The following is a 21,394-nucleotide window of genomic DNA, read 5'->3' as shown; positions in this document are numbered from 1 at the left end:
GAATAAGTGATTTATGAGCAATCTAATTTCTTGTTCGTTTAAAACAGTGAAATGTCAGCTGAAAAAGATCGCACCAGAAACAGCACTCTCTCTGCCTGTCATAGACGTTCAGGAATGTCACGCCCGACATCCCTCCTTAGAGGGCGCTCCACTGCTCTCATTATTGTTCGTGTCATTTAGCTCTTCAGGTGTACCCTTTTAGTGTTCTTATTTAAAGACCAGCTCCTCCAGTCCTCGGGGCTCATCATTAGGTTAAGTTGTCGCGAGGCCCGCCTAGCACCAGGAAACCCTATGTCCGTCTCCTGAAATAGGCCTCATCCCCGACACCTCCCGTTTCCTGAGCCCGGGGTCTGGAGGATCTCGCCCCGTCACCCTTGGACCTCCATGTTTCGTTTGTCTGTGTGCTCCTCCCTCCGGGGATTTTAACTTTGTCGCGTTCCAGGATGGATTTCCAGTTTATGGACTTTCGGACCGTGCTTTGACCTGCCCTTGGACCCGTTTGGATTTGGATGCCGCTTTGTCTTCCCCGTACACTGTCTCACGGACTGTCACTATTATTTTGTGCACTATTAAACCCCTGTGTGTTCCTTTTTACCACGCCTCCTGTTTTCTCCAGCTCTTACCGCATCGCATAGGGTCCTCTACAAGATCCGACACAGATTCCAGTCCGTGTCCGTTACAGAATGATGAGCCTACGCTAGACCCCGCGAGCGGTAATCTGGAACACCCGGAACCTCATCTGGACCTTTTTCTTTTCAAGATGCCCTTCCTGTTTTTCTGTCAAGATCCATTCCTGTTTCGCTGGACAAGGTATTTTTTGTGGATTTTTTTTTAAAGGAATTCTTGGATTTTTTTTTCCTGGACCGTTTTGTTTCTCCGTTTTTTCTTTCCCCGCTGGAACTATTTTGAGAGTGGACAGCCCTACCGTTTTGTATATAGTATTCTCCGGTTTTATCTCTTGTGTATATAGTGATTCTGAATTTCCTTCTCTGGTTGTATATAGTCTGTGCTTGTGATATTCTTGTTGATAGTATTGCCCTTATTTTTAATTGTGTAGGGCGTCAGGAGCCGCCCTTGAAGGGGGGGGGGGGATACTGTCACAACCGACATCCCTCCCTAGAGGGCGCTCCACTGCTCTCATTATTGTTCGTGTCATTTAGCTCTTCAGGTGTACCCTTTTAGTATTCTTATTTAAAGACCAGCTCCTCCAGTCCTCGGGGCTCATCATTAGGTTAAGTTGTCGCGAGGCCCGCCTAGCACCAGGAAACCCTACGTCCATCTCCTGAGGGCATAGGCCTCATCCCCGACACCTCCCGTTTCCTGAGCCCGGGGTCTGGAGGATCTCGCCCCGTCACCCTTGGACCTCCATGTTTCGTTTGTCTGTGTGCTCCCCCCTCCCGGGGATTTTAACTTTGTCGCGTTCCAGGATGGATTTCCAGTTTATGGACTTTCGGACCGTGCTTTGACCTGCCCTTGGACCCGTTTGGATTTGGAAGCCGCTTTGTCTTCCCCGTACACCGTCTCACGGACTGTCACTATTATTTTGTGCACTATTAAACCCCTGTGTGTTCCTTTTTACCACGCCTCCTGTTTTCTCCAGCTCTTACCGCATCCCATAGGGTCCTCTACAAGATCCGACACGGATTCCAGTCCGTGTCCGTTACAAGGAAAGGCTGAATGAAGTCATGTCAAGTACAATAATTCGGTGATCAATAATAACAGTTGTAGGACAGTATATAAGGAGGATAAGGATTTTGAAGTTGACTCGAAATCTGATAGGTAACCAGTGCAAGGACTTGAAAACAGGTGTAATGCATCCCTGATAGGATTCTTGCTGTCATATTCTGAACATATTGAAGATTGCTCAGTGTGGATTCAATTTCCCCAGTGAACAGGATGTGCATTTATTAATTCTAGAAAAAAAAGCCTTTCTTGATTTCTCTAGTTCTTAGTTTCTCTAGTTCCCTTTAAAATAAACTATTATTCCACAATGCAGAGTATTACATGGCCAGTATTTACACATGATATTTGTGATTTAAAGAAATTAACACAAGCAGCTTTTGGAGATTTAAGTGTTGGCTGAGTTATTGCAGGATAAAAGACTTGAGATGTTGGTAAGAAGAAGATAATCTGGGGAAAGCTGAGGAATACACTTATAACAAGAACACTTCCTAATGGGGTTAGGCATAACCTTTTGATGAAGATGATGAAGTTAACAGACTATATGTTTACATAGATACTGAAATAAGGATTGTATTTTAGATTATGTGTAGTTGCTGGCATTGAACTGTGTGTTGGATGCACATGAATTGAAGGAATGGGCAAACATAGCTGATGCGGATCCACAGAGCCAGCATATTAAGATGTTTATAATTAGAGGCAATTTGTTTAAATAACTAGGTATGGATACTGATGTGCAAGAGAGGTGGAAAGGCTGTTTCCTTAAGCCAACACTATAAAATGTTTTATTCTCAGTGAGATGCTGCCATTTCATAGTGGGTTTCTAACACTGTGTATGGTTCCATCCACACAGTGCCTTTACTTCCATTTCTAATCTCTTTATCCAGTACAGAGGATTTGGAGCCTATCCCAGTAAGCAACGGACACAAGGCAGAATACACCCTGGACATAGCGCCAGTCCATCACAGGACAGACAGACACAAACACACACACACCAGGGCCAGTTTTCCCATAAACCAATTAACTTACCAGTATATTTTGGAGTGGGAGAGGGAGTCATATCACACATATGGAGAAAAACCATGTAACCGAGAGAGAACATGTAAACCCCACACACACAGGATGGCAGGAATTGAACCTAGGACCCCAGTGCTGCAAGATAGCAATGCTAACCACTTTGCCACCATTATAAATGGATAACTTAGTTATCTTTCTAGTTCACAGGTTTGCATGCATAATTTAATTTTGAAAGCCACTGAGACATCAGGTACTACTGTTGTATTTATGAAAAAGAAACAAAACAAAAAACATACTAACAACTGTGCCATCCTACTCCTTAGTTAATACATTTTATTATTCATAAACAGTTAACATTGTTAGCAAAATATTTTGAATTATATTTAACCCTATTTTTTCTTTAAGTTTGTATTTAACATATTATATGATAGTCAGACTTAATGTATATTTGAACAATGAAAATATATTTTTACAAGATTTTACATTAAGCACTTAAAATTAATATGGTTAATAATAGTAAACTGTAACATGCTGTAACAAGATCGGTTAAACTGCGAAGAAAATGCTTTCAGAGAAAATGTTTCAGGTGTGAAGAACATAGATCTCCAATGCAATTTCAACCAAACCTGTTCCCACACACCCTGCCCCCACTACCATTAGAATATACACAAAGCACTCAAATCTTTTGAGCTAATGATCAGGTGACCCGAGAGAGAGAGAGAGAAACACCAAGGGGTGCGGAACTATTTACATGGAAAACGGGCGATCTCCCCAGACTGTCCGCCCGTTTCACTGTTACCTGGATACCTCTTTATTTAGAACTCACTAACACTGATTTTTAGTTTAGAAGGATTCAAGTAGGGTTTTAGATGAAAGGCAGCGACCTTAATCAAGCCCAAATCATAACTGAACCCATTCAGATCCTACATTACATTTTAGCGTTTCATTCTGAGCAGAAGACCCTCACACCTGAAGAAGGGGGAGGTGTTTTTCGCTAGAAATCTCGCCTGCTTCTACTTTACAACCGGAGTGCTGGCTGTGACGAATTAAACCGGTTTCACAGGTTTCAATCACAGACCATGTGACATGGGAGTCAGGAAAATAACACACAGCGCCACCGGATTCGATAACGCTATAAAAACGCTATAAAATAATGTGACTTGGCACAGAACAAGTTTACAGCACAGTACAATAATAAATGCTGACCATGACTTTAGAAGCATAAATTGTCTTACACTCAATTTAAACACAAGCTGTCTTTAGCCCTCTAAGCTGGTTCATACAGAAATGTAGAGATCCAGGCTCAGAACACACAGCTTCATTAGCGAATACATATGCAGGACAACTAGAGAAGACGTTTTACAGAGGATGGATTTTTAGAAACATCCCATCAGTGACATCACTGAAGTCAACTCCAAGGTACTGTAACTGTCGTGTGGATAGTTTCACAAGAATCAGACAAAGGTTTAAGCATCGCTTGTTCTAGATAAAACTGCAAAAAAAAACAACAACAACCTATAATGTACTTTTTTGCGGCTCTGTTTGCCCAAATCATATATTCACAACGTGAAATCTAGAAAATAATATTACGTAACCAAAATCCGCAATATGGAAACAGAACCTGTGTAATTGTTGATAGATGATGTACTCGTAACATTTTTTCAAGACGAACTACAACATTTAAAAAATGACTTGTATGTACTTGATATCTCTAATCAATCCACAGGTCCCAGCACAAAACGAAACTAAAACGCATACCGTTTCGCGCTTCTTATTAGTTGCTCAAAAGTAATTTGACTGTATGAAATGCATAATATAAACCTATAAACATATACGTGAGCAGTACTTAAGCACTGTAGTATCGGTGTTAAGACATACCTCTCAAATACTGTAAATCAAGTTAAAAATATCTCAAGACCGATTCTGGTCATAATGAAACCATGTTTCGTGTATGTTTTCTTTAAAGTACCGAGACCAGCCATATACTGTATGTTTATGTTCCAAAATTAATATCGTTTATGGCCTTCACACGTGTTGCAGTATGCTCCTATTCTTTTTATGCTCAGCTACTAAGATTTCCCTTCAGTGGTAAAATTAGATATGAATATTCAATACTTAAACGGGCACAGTTAAGACATTAAATATACATATACATACTGTATACAGTACAGTTTTCATACAGTAATATGTTTATGTTCCTAAATCAATCTCTTTTATGAGCATGTGAAAGGCATGGTGAATCGATTCTCAAAAATTACTGTACTTTGCATGATTGGAAACAAATGCTTGATTGCGAAATGCTGTGGTGTAACTTTTACAAAGACGGTCAATGAAAAAAAGAATGTTGACCAGGGCAATACTTTGAGTTTACACTTACAGCTTGTCCAAGGTCATTCATTATTAATACTTTTAGTAATATCTTCGTTAAAGACTTTGATGGCCACAGCTCAAACATGAGAGGTTGAGTTTATCAGCTCCACCTTGCCGAAATTCCGGATACTATTATTTTGCTTGTCATATTATAGGAGAATTTACGGTAACTAGCGGTATTTACCAGTAACCCGCGGTATTTAATGGTTACTTGCGGTAGACTGAAAATAATGCGGTATCGCCCACGCATTTTGAATGGCTGCATCTGTATGTCCCCCAGCTCTGAGCCCATTGGGCCTGCTGGTGTGACCAGAGCTGCAGCGTCGCCATGCTGGTGGGGGTCAGTTTGGCTTTTCTGTTGGAATGAACAGGGGGGTTACATGATGGTGCTGTCTGTGGTCTGGCTGTCCTGCTGGTCTGGATGAGGGGTGCGTAGTGTGGTGCAGGGTCTTGTCCCATCCTGCTCTTGGTCCCGGTTGGAGGGTTGCACCGATTCTGAGTCTTGTTAGCTGGTATGGATGGGTTTGGGGGTGTTGATACCAGAGTGGTCCGGGGGGGGTGCAGGTGTCTCGGGGGCATTCTTGTTTTTCTGTGAGTTCAGGTTGATTCTGTTGGTTCTGTCACGAATCTCCCTCACGCAGGCAAGCGCTCCCGCATTCCTACGAGCTCTCCCCATACCAAACGTGCACGTGTCAATCAGTCCTCTGCTTAAACCCTCATCTGCCCCCCGGTCATTGCTCACGATTGAGATTCTCTCCCGGAGCTTACCTACTAACTACACCTTTGCCTTACTACGACTTCTCCCCTGGACCTCGACCCCGCTTTTCCGACTACCGCTTTAGCCACTCGATTTTGTACCTTCGCCTGTTTTACGCTTTCTCGGATCCCGACCCCAGCCTGTCTCTTCGTTTACGCCTCTGCATTCTGAATCCACACCGACGCAACTTCTACGCCTTCCCGGACTCCGACCCCTGCCAGTCCCTTGACTACACTTTCGCCTGCCGATTCTGTGCCTACGCCTGTGCTACATGTGGAAGACTGAGTCAAAAGGTCAGGACAGTGACTATGCGTGGGAAAGGATTTCTGTTCGCACCTAAGACCACTGTCTTAGGTGCAAACTAAAGCCTGTGATTCCTCACACCCATTCAACCAGAGAAAATTGAAACAGATTGTAGGATGTCAAATGGCACCCCCCTGTCCTGTTTGTTTGACTTCTGACACTGCCCCTTTCCCTGTATGTTCCTTTGATATGTTAAAGTATTGCCTACTTTTAATGTATAAAAAAGGAAAGTATAACTTCAGAATAAAGTATGAAGTCCAGTGAGCATGTCTTGAGTGCTAGGGGAAACCCTTTCTCTGTGATATGCTCCCCTTCAGCTGATTGTATTAAAGATCTCTGTTGACAATCTCCCAACCTGAGTGAAGACTGAGTTTTCTTCGACATACGCCTTCCCGGACTCGGACCCCTGCCTGTTTACTCCGACTACGCCTGCGTCTCGCGCCAACCCTACCAAGGGCACCGCATTGGATCCCTATCCTCAGCAGTCAGCCCCTGCGTGACAGGTTCTGAGTGTCTTGGTTACATCCGTTTGTGTGTATAGATGAAAAAGCTATTGAAGAGCACCCCAACACCCCCCACCCATCTCGGTGGAAGTTGCCATGTTCAAAAAATCCTAAAAAGATAATTAAAGTTTCACACAACAAAGCATGACTTTGAAAAGTCAGGAGGCCTGGCCAAATTTCCCCATTGGCCCTTACCAATCATGGCCTCCTAATAATCCCCCTCTTTGAATTGGCTACATTTCTCTTCTCTCCTCCTCACTGATAGTGGTGAGTGTTCTGGCGCACTATGGCTGCCGTCGCATCATCCAGGTGGATGCTGCACATTGGTGGTGGTGGAGGGGAGTCCCCATTACCTGTAAAGCGCTTTGAGTGGAGTGTCCAGAAAAGCGCTATATAAGTGTAAGCAATTATTATTATTATTATTATTATTATTATTATTATTATTATTATTATTATTATTATTAATGAGCACAACACTTAATTACAGTAAAAAAATCATTAAAAAATAAAGAAATGTTCCACAACTCAAAGCAGGTTGTATAAGGTTAGGGGACCTGTCTGATGTGTAAAACACCTGGTTGCAGCACTGTGGCTGTTGTGCTTGAAGAGCTATTGACTCGTGAATAGCACCCCCCTATCACCATGTACCGCCTGTCTAATGGTGCCATATTGAAAACATCATACAAAAATAAAGAAAAGGGACACAGCCACAGCAAGATTGTATAAGGTTAGGGGGCCTGTCTGGTGTGTAAAACACCTGGTTGCAGCACTGTGGCTGTTGTGCTTGAAGAGCTATTGACTCGTGAATACCACCCCCCTATCCCCATGTACCGGCTGTCTAATGGTGCCATATTGAAAAAATCATTACAAAATAAATAAAGGGGCCACAGCCACAGCAAGGTTGTATAAGGTTAGGGGGCCTGTCTGGTGTGTAAAACATATGGTTTCAGCAGTGTGGCTGTTGTATTTGAATTGCTATTGAGCCATGAAGAAGACCCACCTATCCCAATGTATTACATGAAGTGTTACCTTCAGAAAATCATAAAAAATAAAGAAAGGGGTCACAGCCACAGCAAGGTTGTATGAGGTTAGGGGGCCTGTCTGGTGTGTAAAACATATGGTTTAAGCAGTGTGGCTGTTGTATTTGAATTGCTATTGTAGCGGCAATGCTTGTTAATAAGACAGAATTAAGCGTTGGTATGCTGTCCTAAAGGAAGCCCCATCTCACCCTCCATCTCTGTGGTGCAGCCACAGAGAAAGTATTCATGCAGGCTGATTTAAGATGTTTTCTTTTGATAAGAAACAAGCTCCCAGACGGGGATGCACTTAGCTAAGCCTGGCTATCATGATCAATGGTCATCCATTGGCGCCTATCAGTCTAGAGAGTGCCGAATGGACATCTGGACTGCATTCCTAAGTGTCAAGAGTAAGTGACTTATATCTCATCTTGATCAACCAATCAGGGACTCGCAGGGCGTGGTAATACCATGTGGGTCTCAAATGCCCGCCAAACTCTCAACCAATCAGCACACATCTGGGCCTTGGTCAAAAAGGGAGCGCAAGCTCAGATCGGGGCTCTCCTTGGTCATTTTCGCGCATCCTCAGAGACAATCACGTGACAACTGCTGTTGTCTGCAAAAGGACTTGGACTTTGTTCTAAGCGCGAGGCCGAGGATCCCGTACGTACTCAGAATTCTACCAACGTGAACGCTCCGCTTGATCAACGGCAGCCTACAGTTGGACCCTCGTCGACAACCTGGATAGCTTATTCAGAAGCAGCGCTAGACCGGGAACGAACCAGCTTCTTCCCAGGCAAAAGAGTGACTTGTGAGGACTCGCGGTCACACTCTGTGCATAGAGACTTTCTACTAGCCAGCCGGACTGCTGGTAGATCCCCTCGGAGCAACGACTGCCCTGCGCGCCGCAGTCAGATTTCTCCGCCCGTCCTACTCCGAGCTGCACCTCGACTGGTTGGGCCAGTAACCAGAGAACGCCGGGACAACGCCCATTGGACAACCGCTGGAACAGAGGCTGCAACAGAGCCTGTCAGCTGGTTTGGTGTTCGTGCCGGGAGATTCCAAATCCATACACAGTGGATAAGTAAACCCCATGTTCTACATTGCGTCTCGAGAATTCAATTGTAGCTCAACACAAGTTGTTATCAATTTAATTCATGAGTAATGTATTTACTTCCGAGTTTAGAGTAACAGTGGGTAATAACACTGGTTAGCGATTTGGTAACCGAACGATATATATTGACATATATTCTCTGTTGTGTATCTCTTTGTGTTTGCATCTCTTTGAGATTATATACCTTGTATATTGATAACCTTCACAGTAAGGTCTGCCGCTCGTATCCAGGCAGACTAGTATATCTTTGGTGCACAATTTATATTAAGAAATGTATCTCGTGTATTGAACCCGTGTGTGTGTGTTGTTAGTTCTTCTGACGATTGATTTTCTAAAAGCTACAACGAACAACCTCGTGATTACTGTTACAATTAATAATTGTCTAAGTAAACCCATCAAACCACTACACTATTGAGCCATGAAGAAGACCCACCTGTCCCAGTGTATTACCTGTAGTGTTACTTTCAGAAAATCATAAAAAAATAAAGAAAGAGGCCACAGCCACAGCAAGGTTGTATGAGGTTAGGGGCCCTGTCTGGTGTGTAAAACATATGGTTTCAGCAGTGTGGCTGTTGTATTTGAATTACTATTGAGCCATGAAAAAGTGTATACCTGTAGTGTTATTTTCAGAAAATCATAAAAAATAAAGGTTCCACAACCCAAAACAAAGCTGGGAAAAGTCAGAAGACCTGCTTAGTGTGCAAAACACTTACTTGCAGCATTGTGGGTGCTGTGATTTAAATGCTATTGGTTTGTGAACAGAATACCCCTATCCCAGTGCATTGTGCCATATTAAATAAAAGCAAGAGAAAAAGAGATTCAGAACGCAAAGCTGTGTCAGTGTTCTGTGTAAAAAATCGGTTTGAACATCATGGGAGCTGTTTTTAATAAGCTGCTGAGTTAAGAATATTTTAATCTTCCTGCTGTCAGTAGTATTGTCACTATAGTTGACCCTTACCTGAATGAAAACAGGGCGTAAAGGAAGGGTTTCAGAAATCAAACAAAGCTTTATTCCTGTGCTTACAGTCTGGGTAATTGGAGACTGCACTGTTCTGCTTCCTATGGTCATATACGGGTTATTCGCACGAAGCCGTATTGAGCAGTATTTCTCAGGTTGTGAACGTCTGTACACAGCGGTCCTCCGGGTTCCAGTAAGTGCGTAATTACGCATCGATGAAAAACCGGAGGTTTAAAAAAAGATAATTAGCCCACTGATAGTTTGATGTAGAGGCTGTGGAAATATCCACAAGTCTTGGTCTTTAAAATGCATTTGGTTTGACGGCGTTCTGTGCTTCCATTGGGAAGATATGGACAAAAGAATATTCGTGCTCGGTCAAAAAAATGTCATAAAAACGAAAAAGTAAAGGCTGAGAAAGCATTCACAATGTATTTTATACACAAAGGAAGTATTCTCACAACTCTAAGAGGTTTCGTGGTTTAATTTTTTTTAATTGTTGAATCATATTTAAATGTTAAACAACTGAAAAGCATATTGCTGTAGACCAGGATGGCCGAGTGGTTAAGGTGTTAAACTTAAGATCTAATGGACAAATGTCCACGTGGGTTCAATCCCCACTCCTGGTAGTGTTGTAATAAATTTTAAGTGACAGAACACTTTGATGATTTACACTCTATTTAAATATGAATTTACTAAATTTCAGTTCAGTTGTCTTCACTCCCACTCCCTGGCATAACTGAACTCTCACTATCGCATACTGAAGGCTTTACATGCATTAGCTGTGATACAGCTCCCAATAAAGACGGAATCAAACAGTTTGTTCTGTCTCTCATGGTGATCCTCTTCTCGATCCAAATGAAATGTTTAATATGATGCCTCGAGAAAAAAAAGGAGTGAATTTCCGCCTGTAATGATTGATGCCCCATCAAACATTTTGTAACATCCCCGGAAGATTATACAGTAGAATCCTGGTTTGTGGCTTAAATTCAAGGTAAACAAGACTAAGGAAACGAGTTGGAAACTTGATGTCGAACTGGAATTTAAGTACCCGGAATATTTCACTACATTGGGCAATGTGTGCCAGAGAGGTGCACTTTAAATCCCTTCGATAGCTCAGTTAGTAGCGCAGCTGACTGTATTAGAAACAGTTAGGAATCCTTAAGTCGCTGTTTTGACTCCAGCTCGAAGAAAGGTGCTTTTGTGAACTTTAATCGAATAGTTAAAATAGCTCATCTTTTTCACTCAGACGTTGATCAAAAGCTCAATAAACGATGAAGCAGAGGCTCTTGTTCCGAATTCAGCTAACATCTGGTTGTCTTGTTTTGGCAAATATCTTATCTTTGAATTAAGGGACTACGCTGTCTGATTTGTAATTCAAAAGTAGATACAAATGTCACTGTTTTCAAAGGATAGGTACTTAATTGGCTTTATGATTTGGTATTGATTTTGTATCATTATATTATTACGTTTGTGCTTTCTGTGTTTTTTTATCGTATTGTGAACTTATTTTTTAAACAAATGCTTACAAAGGCAAACACAGCACACATCTGTTTATACCAGCGGTGAATTGTACATTTTTATTAAGTACAATCTACTGTATTTTTAGAAAAAAATGGCATACTGTGTACGATATGTTGCAGAAACACAACCTGATATTTTCATAATTATTATTTTAATCATTTGACAAGTATGAGGTCCCGGATCCAAATCTTCAGTTCTGATTTTTTTTAAAGTGATATCTTCTCTTCTCTCGTGGAAATCACAAGATGTGAGCAAATGTTTTTTGTTCTTTTTTTTCACGTTGCGATCCAAAGAGCCTCAGACGCACAGTCTGACAGTAACCAAACCAGAATGGATTCTGCTGGGAGCCGGACTGAGCTCATTCTCACTCCCTGTGCTGAAAACAGAATTATCTCTTCCCCGAACATCGTCTACAGCTGCTAGATATTGCTCTGTGTCCTACTGCTCCAGCAATTCCTTTGACCAAAGACAGATCACTTGTGCGCTTTTAAACTTCTTACCGCTACAGGCTCTTTGATGGCTCATGCTGATCGTCCTGTGGATCCAAAAGAAAATATTAAAACTGATACTGATATTTTCGATTGTAATTTGCATCTAGCTACAACGTCCCTGGAAAAGATAATTTATTAGTTGCGTGCAATCGGAATCTTTTACTTTACGTATGGTAGTGGAAATAGTTTTAAAAATGTTTTCTAAAGAAGATTGTATTGCCAGGACCTGCCTTTAGCACTCAGTAGCGATGACGCTGTTGATATAGATGGAGAAGAAATGTAAAATGAATTGATGATCTAAGCTAAAATAGCCCTAACACGCCTCCTGTAACAGTGTTTGTATTCATAGCAAGTAATATTCTTTTTCAAACCCGAACGTTCCTTTTGCATTAAGTGTTATGTAACCATTAGCGGTTTCTGTAGCTTCTGAAGAGCGCACTTTTCCAAACTGAAGCCTATAAGAACATTATTCAAGATGCACCATTGCCCAGAATCGTGCATCGGGACAAGGATTAGCATCAATTGAAAGTACTCCCAGATAAAAGATTTGACCGAAAAATTGAAAGAGTAGGCAAGTATTAAATCAAGGCCCTAAGTGCTCGATTTCTAGTCGCTTTCCAGGTTCAGGCTTTGTAAAATGACGTTATCAGTGGAGTCATGCTGCGGTTGTGAGTTCAAGCCTTACCTGGAGCAGCCTGGTTTTCTGTCTTGACAGGTAAACAGTGTTTTGTGTTATTTGCTAAATGGAGAGAGGATTCTGTGTTAATTGTGCTCCTCCTGGGAGAGGTCAAAATGAGACGTTCACGAGGCTGGTGGTAAATATCCTGTCCAGGAATATCGGGGCTGTAGGGGGTCAGATCTATAGATGTAGTAAACACATCAGTGGAGACGGCGTGTCTGCTCTCTGTGAGAGAGCCGGGCGGAAAGAATATTCTGTGGTCTGTGAAGAAGAGTCTCTCGTTGGAAGAGCGGCTCCCCTCACAGGAGAGAATGAAAAAAAATCTTTTCCAGGGACGCTGATTGTTCTCTTTGGGGGAATTAAAAGCACTTGTGGCGAGTGACCTCGTGGCGCAATGGTAGCGCGTCTGACTCCAGATCAGAAGGTTGGGTGTTCAAATCACGTCGAGGTCAGCTGAGGAGTTTGCAGGTGCTGCTGGTGTCGAACCCGGAAATTACACCACGCAGTCGGGTTTTATCTGTACACCACATAGGTAATCTGAATGAAATAACAGCGCAGTACAGAACACCCAGATAGGAGCTTATGCAGCAGGTCATCTTGAACACGACAAGAGAAAAGGCACACTGCACAAATGTGAAATATGACGTCTGGCTTTAGAGACAGTGACATCAGAGAACGGAAGTTTCAAACCGCTTTTCTGTTACAGGTTCAAGCAAACCTGAAAGTTAGGGAGTGTTTGGTCACTTTTGTATGACAAAGTGTCTGAAGCCTGTAATTATAATTTGCCCTTTTTTAATTGTGGTTGAAATCCACTCCCATGTACCAAGACCTTACAGTATATTCATGTTTACTTAAATGACTAACGCCATTGGACATTAGTTGGTATTTTTTTTTTTGTAACGATTTGCTATTTCATGCAGGAAAGAAAGGAACCCAGACCCGACGTTTGCTTTCAGGTGCGGTTCATTTACATAACGGACATCTATTTCTAAGGAGCCTGATTTAAATCACCCAACCCCGGTAGAAGTCGAATCGACAATCTAATAAACCGAAATCAGACGCGTTATCCATTAAACCACCAGCCCGTCACGTAAATGAATTGCACCATGGTGAGTTCAGCGCCGCTCCTAGTAAAGCCCCATCCCCATCTTAAATTTCTACGTGAGAAACGTGTTTTCTACATTTTTATCAGTTTTTAAAAATCATCACTTTTAAGCAGACAAAGCCTTTATGTGTCGCTCTGAATTTCTAATTGATTTAGAATTCCAAGAAAAAAGCGTTTTGTTCCACAACGGCGTGAAATGATCACGTCTTTCACTCTACTTCTCTCTTGTAGTAAAGCAGACCTTGCTGGGTGAGTATTTGTTCTGGTAAATTAGGTCACGGATCATGTTAACTCACTTCTGCTAAACACAACATTTCCTTATGCATGTGTCTTTGTACAGCTGTTATACAAAGGGCTGGTGATCAGGGACGCGCTTCGGATTGTTTCGATGTAAACATAATCTCCGCTAAAAGCCCTCTTGAACTTTGCAGGAAATGTGCGTGAAACCATTTTCACGTGTGGAATTTTATCTTCAGCTGGCTGTAGTTAGAATGCCTTATACACCCGTTGTGTATCCTTAGCAAAAATATTTTAAAATTATAACACAGAGTTGTTGGAGAACTTGACAATCATTATTAAATGAGCACAGTACAAATGTACATTGATATTTTTGTTGTATGTACTTTAATTTTAAAAGATATAAACATAACTGTGCTGATATGGATGTTCATTTGAAGGATTTGAGGAATCTATAAAGGATGTCAGAACAACCAAAGAAACATTTGGGCATCTGCATATTTGTAAAGATTAAAGAGCACCGTAAGTGTGAAGTTTGCACACACGAGAGAAGAAATGAGTTTCAATGCACATCATTAAACTGATGGTGTGCTTATCAGTCATGCATTAAACATGTATAGCAGAGGATGTCTTTGATCCATCAATCTTTGGGTTATGGACCCAGCACGCTTCTACTGCGCCACTCAGCTATGTTTAACACAACTGCTTTTGCACCTGAGATGAAAAGTTTCAACGGTAAACGCAGACGTCACTGAGCACTTGGTCTTTTGTAGTACAAATCATCACACGCTGCTCTACATAGGCGTCTTCAAGATCGTTGAGAACCAAAGCTTCTGCCTTCCTGGTTACTGATTCTTTCTTCGTTAATTCCCAAATCTTCAATGAGAATCAGTGAAACGAAAACCAAACGCATGTACACACTCGCGTCCTAGCATGAAAGAAAAATGATGGAAGCGTTTGAGAAATAACAAGAGTAGTCTGAACAGCTCCAGCCTATCAACTGCTCTACAAAGTGATCGCTATCTCCACACCCAGTTTATAACACTGAAAATGATTCAGGAAGCACAGCAAAGTTCTAAAAACAGCGGTTGAAAAGCGTCTAGATACATAAAATGACAATTTCTCAAAAGTAAAATCTTCATCTTTTAAATATTGTCATCCATATATTTTCGTTTTCCTCTTTTTTACATAACACGCTTTCGAGAAATAGAGTGTCTTGTAATGCAGGCTGCATTAGAAAATGTGTATCTAAATTAAAATCGGGTTTATTACTTCTCCGTTTTTCAGCTTTCTTAGCTTTGAAAGCAACAGGGGAGTAAGTTTTCCTTTTCTAAATCAAAGGTGATCTGCTCACAAGGAAGTATAAAAACTTCAGTGTTTACTTTTTGAAGACCGCAAATTGTCGAAACACTGTTGCTTCATAAGCTTATAAGTAACGTTTCTGAGCATGCATTGTATTACTCATGCTGTTATTAATAAAAAAGCTTAAATTCACATAATGGAATTTGGACGGCTCAAAGTAGTCTATTTCTTGTACAACTTTACTTGCCCGCTGAGTAGAGTTTAAAGCAACTGCAGCAGAAGTAGCAGTAATAGCAACAACGTGGTTAGAGTGTCACAATACACTCTGAAATTATTGCGGCTTCAGATCGTTTTGTTCTGTTGAAGCTACCTACAGGCTCTGAACTGTTGACATTGGCTGTGATCATCTTTTTTCAGGTTTCATGAAATTCTTCACATATTTGAAATATTCCATTCGGGTTCGCCCAATACACGGTGCAACCCGTACCTGCAGCAGAATGCTGTGGCACATGAAGCCGTTTTGTTTATCGGTTGTAAGGATTGAGGAGCGTACTACAAATCGAGCAAGCGTAAAGAAAATTAAACAGGAGTCATTTTTTGGATTGCTAATCCACTGTGACCTGCTCCTCTAGGTTCAAATCTCATCCTTGTCATGGTTAGGGTTAGCCTGAGACGTGTGTGTTTTTTCTAAACGGTGTTTGCATTTGTTTCTTCTTTTACTCCTGTACTAGAGCAGTAATATTTCTAGCGGTGGAAGAACATGGTATCACATGCTGACAGCAGGAACACGTGGCCACAAGCTGCAGTACATTGGTTTTGGAACAGCAATAACTTTCCTGTGGAGACAGGTGCGCCGGTATTAATACAGCGCTTTCGAGCGGAAAGAGTTACAAGAACTGACTTAAATTTACCAGTTATGTTCAATAGCTAAAAACACAAAATCAACCTCTTCAGTGGTTGAATCTAAATAACAGAAGCCAATGCTGCCATCAAGGAAAAAAAAAATCCTGAGTTATGTAGTTTTGAGACTAAATATCTGACTTTCAGTTTGAAGCGGTACAATGGATTCTAGGTCACATTCGTTCTTGATTCAGGATATATACGAGTGTGCTAATGGTTAGAACTGTGTTTACATGAGCTACAAACGGTAACATTTTCATTGCGAGAAGAAAGTCAGTCCATGCGCTTTTCTCAGCATGCACATTGTCAGGAAAACTAAACCCACAGTGCCAGCAAACCTTTCGATAGCCTGTAGGTACTGCCATTGCAAATGTAACAGGTTGTTCATACACACATATGACATCGTTGCTATCTCGTAATTAGGAGATAATTTGGTATTTATTAATTAAGATTTTTTTCCTGGGTGGCAAAAATGCGCTTCCGCAATAAATCATAGACTCTGCTTTCAAAATAGCTGCACCAGGCACTTGGACACAGATAAACACAGGGATTTAAAATTCAGGAATATGAATAGTCAATTGCTTACAGTTGGGTTTTTACGTTTTCTTATTTAGCGATTTGTGTATCAATCTTTTAACAATTCATTAAAATGCTAACAGTATGTAAAGTAAAAACAACAGCACCTTTAAATGAAGGGGAGACAGGTAGTGTTTTTTTACAATCAGATTCCAATCTCTAATGCTGTGTGTGAGAGCTTAGGTAACTTTCCTTTTCTCACATTTTCTGACGACTATTCCAAAGGGGCACCCTGTCAGCTCCTAATACTTTTTAAAAATCTGCCTGCATGTTTGATTATTGTCATTTTATCTAGAAAAAGTTCAATATTGATCATAACTAAAGAAAATTAGGATCACGAATAAAAAAAAGGCTGAAGATGCAAGTCGCTCTTGAATCAGAGCTGGGTGACACGGGCTTCTGTTCTGATATGATTGTACGAGAAGCAGGAGGAATCTCTTCTCTCCTATGGAGCATGAGCTGAATCAGGAGTGAGACATTTCGTATGCTCGTGCATATGTTAACGCATGACCTACATCGTAAAACTAAATTAAAAACTAACATTAAGTTGTCAAAGACATTCATTTATATACAAACAAGAGACACACATAGCAATGGTTCTACATTAACTTGTCCTACACTGATCAGACTAATTGAAATGTATGAAAGCCCGTTTCCGCCAGGGAGTTACAAAAAAACGCGCTATGGTATCGCAGAATTCCGACTAAGTAACTCAGAATTGCGACTTAGTAACTCACAACTCCGACTTTATATCTCACATTTGCAACTTCGAAATAGCCTATATTTCATTGTCTGTCCTTTTGTTATTGTAACGGATTCGGGTTCTAGGGCTTGTGCCCTTGCCGCTCCCACCCTACTTCGTGCCTCACTGTATTGGCTCGAACCCAGGTCTTGCTAGCTAGAACCCAAATCCGTTACCATACAGATGCAGCCATTCAAAATGCGTGGGCGATACCGCATTATTTTGCGGTACGCTGTACGCAGTCTACCGCAAGCTACCGGTAAATACCGCGAGTTACCGTAAATCCTCCTATAATACAACAAGCAAAATAAGAGTATTCGGAATTTCCGCAAGGTGGAGCTAATAAAGCTCAACCTCTCATGTTTGAGCTGTGGCTATTAAAGTCTTTAAAGAAGATATTACTAATAGTATTAATAATGAATGACCTTGGACAAGCTGTAAGTGTAAACTCAAAGTATTGCCCTGGTCAACATTCTTTTTTTCATTGACCATCTTTGTAAAAGTAACACCACAGCATTTCGCAATCACACATTTGTTTCCAATCATGCAAAGTACAGTGATTCACCATGCCTTTCACATGCTCATAAAAGAGATTGATTTAGGAACATAAACATATTACCGTATGAAAACTGTACTGTATACAGTATGTATATGTATATTTAATGTCTTAACTGTGCCCGTTTAAGTATTGAATATTCATATCTAATTTTACCACTGAAGGGAAATCTTAGTAGCTGAGCATAAAAAGAATAGGAGCATACTGCAACGCGTGTGAAGGCCATAAACGATATTAATTTTGGAACATAAACATACAGTATATGGCTGGTCTCGGTACTTTAAAGAAAACATACACGAAACATGGTTTCATTATGACCAGAATCGGTCGAGATATTTTTAACTTGATTTACATCAAGTTGAGAGGTATGTCTTTTTGAGAGGTATGTCTTAACACCGATACTACAGTGCTTAATTACTGCTCACATATATGTTTCTAGGTTTATATTATGCATTTCATACGGTCAAATTACTTTTGAGCAACTTATAAGAAGCGCGAAACGGTATGCGTTTTAGTTTCGTTTTGTGCTGGGACCCATGGATTGATTAGAGATATCAAGTACATACAAGTCATTTTTTAAATGTTGTAGTTCGTCTTGAAAAAATGTTACGAGTACATCATCTATCAACAATTATACAGGTTCTGTTTCCATATTGCGGATTTTGGTTACGTAATATTATTTTCTAGATTTCACGTTGTGAATATATGATTTGGGCAAACAGAGCTGCAAAGAAGTACATTATGGGTTGTTTTTTTTTTTTGCAGTTCTATTTAGAACAAGCGATGCTTAAACCTTTGTCTGATTCTTGTGAAACTATCCACATGACAGTTCCAGTACCTAGGAGTTGACTTCAGTGATGTCACTGATGGGATGTTTCTAAAAATCCATCCTCTGTAAAACGTCTTCTCTAGTTGTCCTGCATATGTATTCGCTAATGAAGCTGTGTGTTCTGAGCCTGGATCTCTACATTTCTGTATGAACCAGCTTAGAGGGCTAAAGACAGCTTGTGTTTAAATTGAGTGTAAGGCAATTTATGCTTCTAAAGTCGTGGTCAGCATTTATTATTGTACTGTGCTGTAAACTTCTTCTGTGCCTAGTCACATTATTTTATAGCGTTTTTATAGCGTTATCAAATCCAGTGGCGCTGTGTGTTAGTTTCCTGACTCCCATGTCACATGGTCTTTGATTGAAACCTGTGAAACCGGTTTATTTCGTCACAGCCAGCACTCCAGCAGAGAGGGGGTTGTACTCGTAAAGTGGAAGCAGGCGAGATTTCCAGCGAAAGACACCTCCCCCTTCTTCAGGTGTGAGGGTCTTCTGCTCAGAATGAAACGCTAAAATGTAATGTAGGCTCTGAATGGGTTCAATTATGATTTGGGCTTGATTAAGGTATTTGCCTTTCATCTAAAACCCTACTTGAATCCTTCTAAACTAAAAATCAGTGTTAGTGAGTTCTAAATAAAGAGGTATCCAGGTAACAGTGAAACGGGCGGACAGTCTGGGGAGATCGCCCGTTTTACATGTAAATAGTTCCCTGGTTCCGCACCCCTTGGTGTTTCTCTCGCTCTCTCTCGGGTCACCTGATCATTAGCTCGAAAGATTTCAGTGCTTTGTGTATATTCTAATGGTAGTGGGGGCAGGGTGTGTGGGAACAGGTTTGGTTGAAATTGCATTGGAGATCTATGTTCTAAACACCTGAAACATTTTCTCTGAAAGCATTTTCTTCGCAGTTTAACCGATCTTGTTACAGCATGTTACAGTTTACTATTATTAACCATATAAATTTTAAGTGCTTAATGCCATTTTTTGACCAGGCACGAATATTCTTAAGTCCATATCTTCGCAAGGGAATCAGTGCGAATTGCAATACTAATTAAATTAAAACTACTAACTACTAACTAATACTAGCTAATTAAAACAAACCAGAAACGTGTTGTTCTGTCTAATGACATTACAAGTGGAAAGATTACAGATTTTAATCGTCTTTAATTTTGTTACGTTATACATTTTAGAAACGTTTCATCCATACAAACACCACAAAACTATTTTCGATTGTATTTCTGAATAGTATGTTACACTTAGTTCACTGTTTTAAATACATCTAATTAAGAAAGTTAGGTGTTAGCATAAACTATTAGCAATCAATAATATTAAATTTAGCACTGTAATAAGCTGTTGCACTTTCCCCCGCATCTTGTAAAAATATATTTTCATTGTTCAAATATACATTAAGTCTGACTATCATATAATATGTTAAATACAAAACTAAAGAAAAAATAGGGTTAAATATAATTCAAAATATTTTTCTAACAATGTTAAAATAAAATGTATTAACTAAGGAGTAGGATGGCACAGTTGTTAGTATGTTTTTTGTTTTGTTTCTTTTTCATAAATACATCAGTAGTACCTGATGTCTCAGTGGCTTTCAAAATTAAATTATGCATGCAAACCTGTGAACTAGAAAGATAACTAAGATATCCATCCATTTATAATGGTGGCAAAGTGGTTAGCATTGCTATCTTGCAGCACTGGGGTCCTAGGTTCAATTCCTGCCATCCCGTGTGTGTGGGGTTTACATGTTCTCTCCGGGTTACATGGTTTTTCTCCATATGTGTGATATGACTCCCTCTCGCACTCCAAAACATACTGGTAAGTTAATTGGTTTATGGGAAAACTGGCCCTGGTGTGTGTGTGTTTGTGTCTGTCTGTCCTGTGATGGACTGGCGCTATGTCCAGGGTGTATTCTGCCTTGTGTCTGTTGCTTACTGGGATAGGCTCCAAATCCTCTGTACTGGATAAAGAGATTAGAAATGGATGGAAGTAAAGGCACTGTGTGGATGGAACTATACACAGTGTTAGAAACCCACTATGAAATGGCAGCATCTCACTGGGAATAAAATATCTTATAGTGCTGGCTTAAGGAAACAGCCTTTCCACCTCTCTTGCACATCAGTATCCATACCTAGTTATTTAAACAAATTGCCTCTGATTATAAACATCTTAATATGCTGGCTCTGTGGATCCGCATCAGCTATGTTTGCCCATTACTTCAATTCATGTGCATCCAACACACAGTTCAATGCCAGCAACTACACATCATCTAAAATACAATCCTTATTTCAGTATCTATGTAAACATATAGTCTGTTAACTTCATCATCTTCATCAAAAGTATGCCTAACCCCATTAGGAAGTGTTCTTGTTATAAGTGTATTCCTCAGCTTTCCCCAAATTATCTTCTTCTTGCCAACATCTCTAGTCTTTTATCCTGCAATAACTCAGCCAACACTTAAATCTCCAAAAGCTGCTTGTGTTAATTTATTTAAATCACAAATATCATGTGTAAATACTGGCCATGTAATACTCTGCATTGTGGAATAATAGTTTATTTTAAAGGGAACTAGAGAAACTAAGAACTAGAGAAATCAAGAAAGGCTTTTTTTCTAGAATTAATAAATGCACATCCTGTTCACTGGGGAAATTAAATCCACACTGAGCAATCTTCAATATGTTCAGAATATGACAGCAAGAATCCTATCAGGGATGCATTATACCTGTTTTCAAGTC

At 40.5% G+C, this 21,394-nt stretch overlaps 2 non-coding genes across 2 annotated transcripts; both read left to right on the top strand.

The window, feature by feature from the left end:
• Positions 1–10,261: 10,261 nt before the first annotated feature.
• On the top strand, positions 10,262–10,344 carry trnal-uaa (transfer RNA leucine (anticodon UAA)). The gene has a single exon. It is a non-coding gene; the product is annotated as a tRNA-Leu (tRNA).
• A 2,445-nt stretch (positions 10,345–12,789) lies between these two features.
• Positions 12,790–12,861, top strand: trnaw-cca (transfer RNA tryptophan (anticodon CCA)). Its single transcript has one exon. It is a non-coding gene; the product is annotated as a tRNA-Trp (tRNA).
• The last annotated feature ends 8,533 nt before the right edge of the window (positions 12,862–21,394 follow it).

The sequence above is a fragment of the Lepisosteus oculatus genome, chromosome 14, assembly GCF_040954835.1.
Source record: "Lepisosteus oculatus isolate fLepOcu1 chromosome 14, fLepOcu1.hap2, whole genome shotgun sequence".
Lineage (NCBI taxonomy): Eukaryota > Metazoa > Chordata > Actinopteri > Semionotiformes > Lepisosteidae > Lepisosteus > Lepisosteus oculatus.
This window is presented reverse-complemented; position numbering and strand designations above follow the sequence as displayed.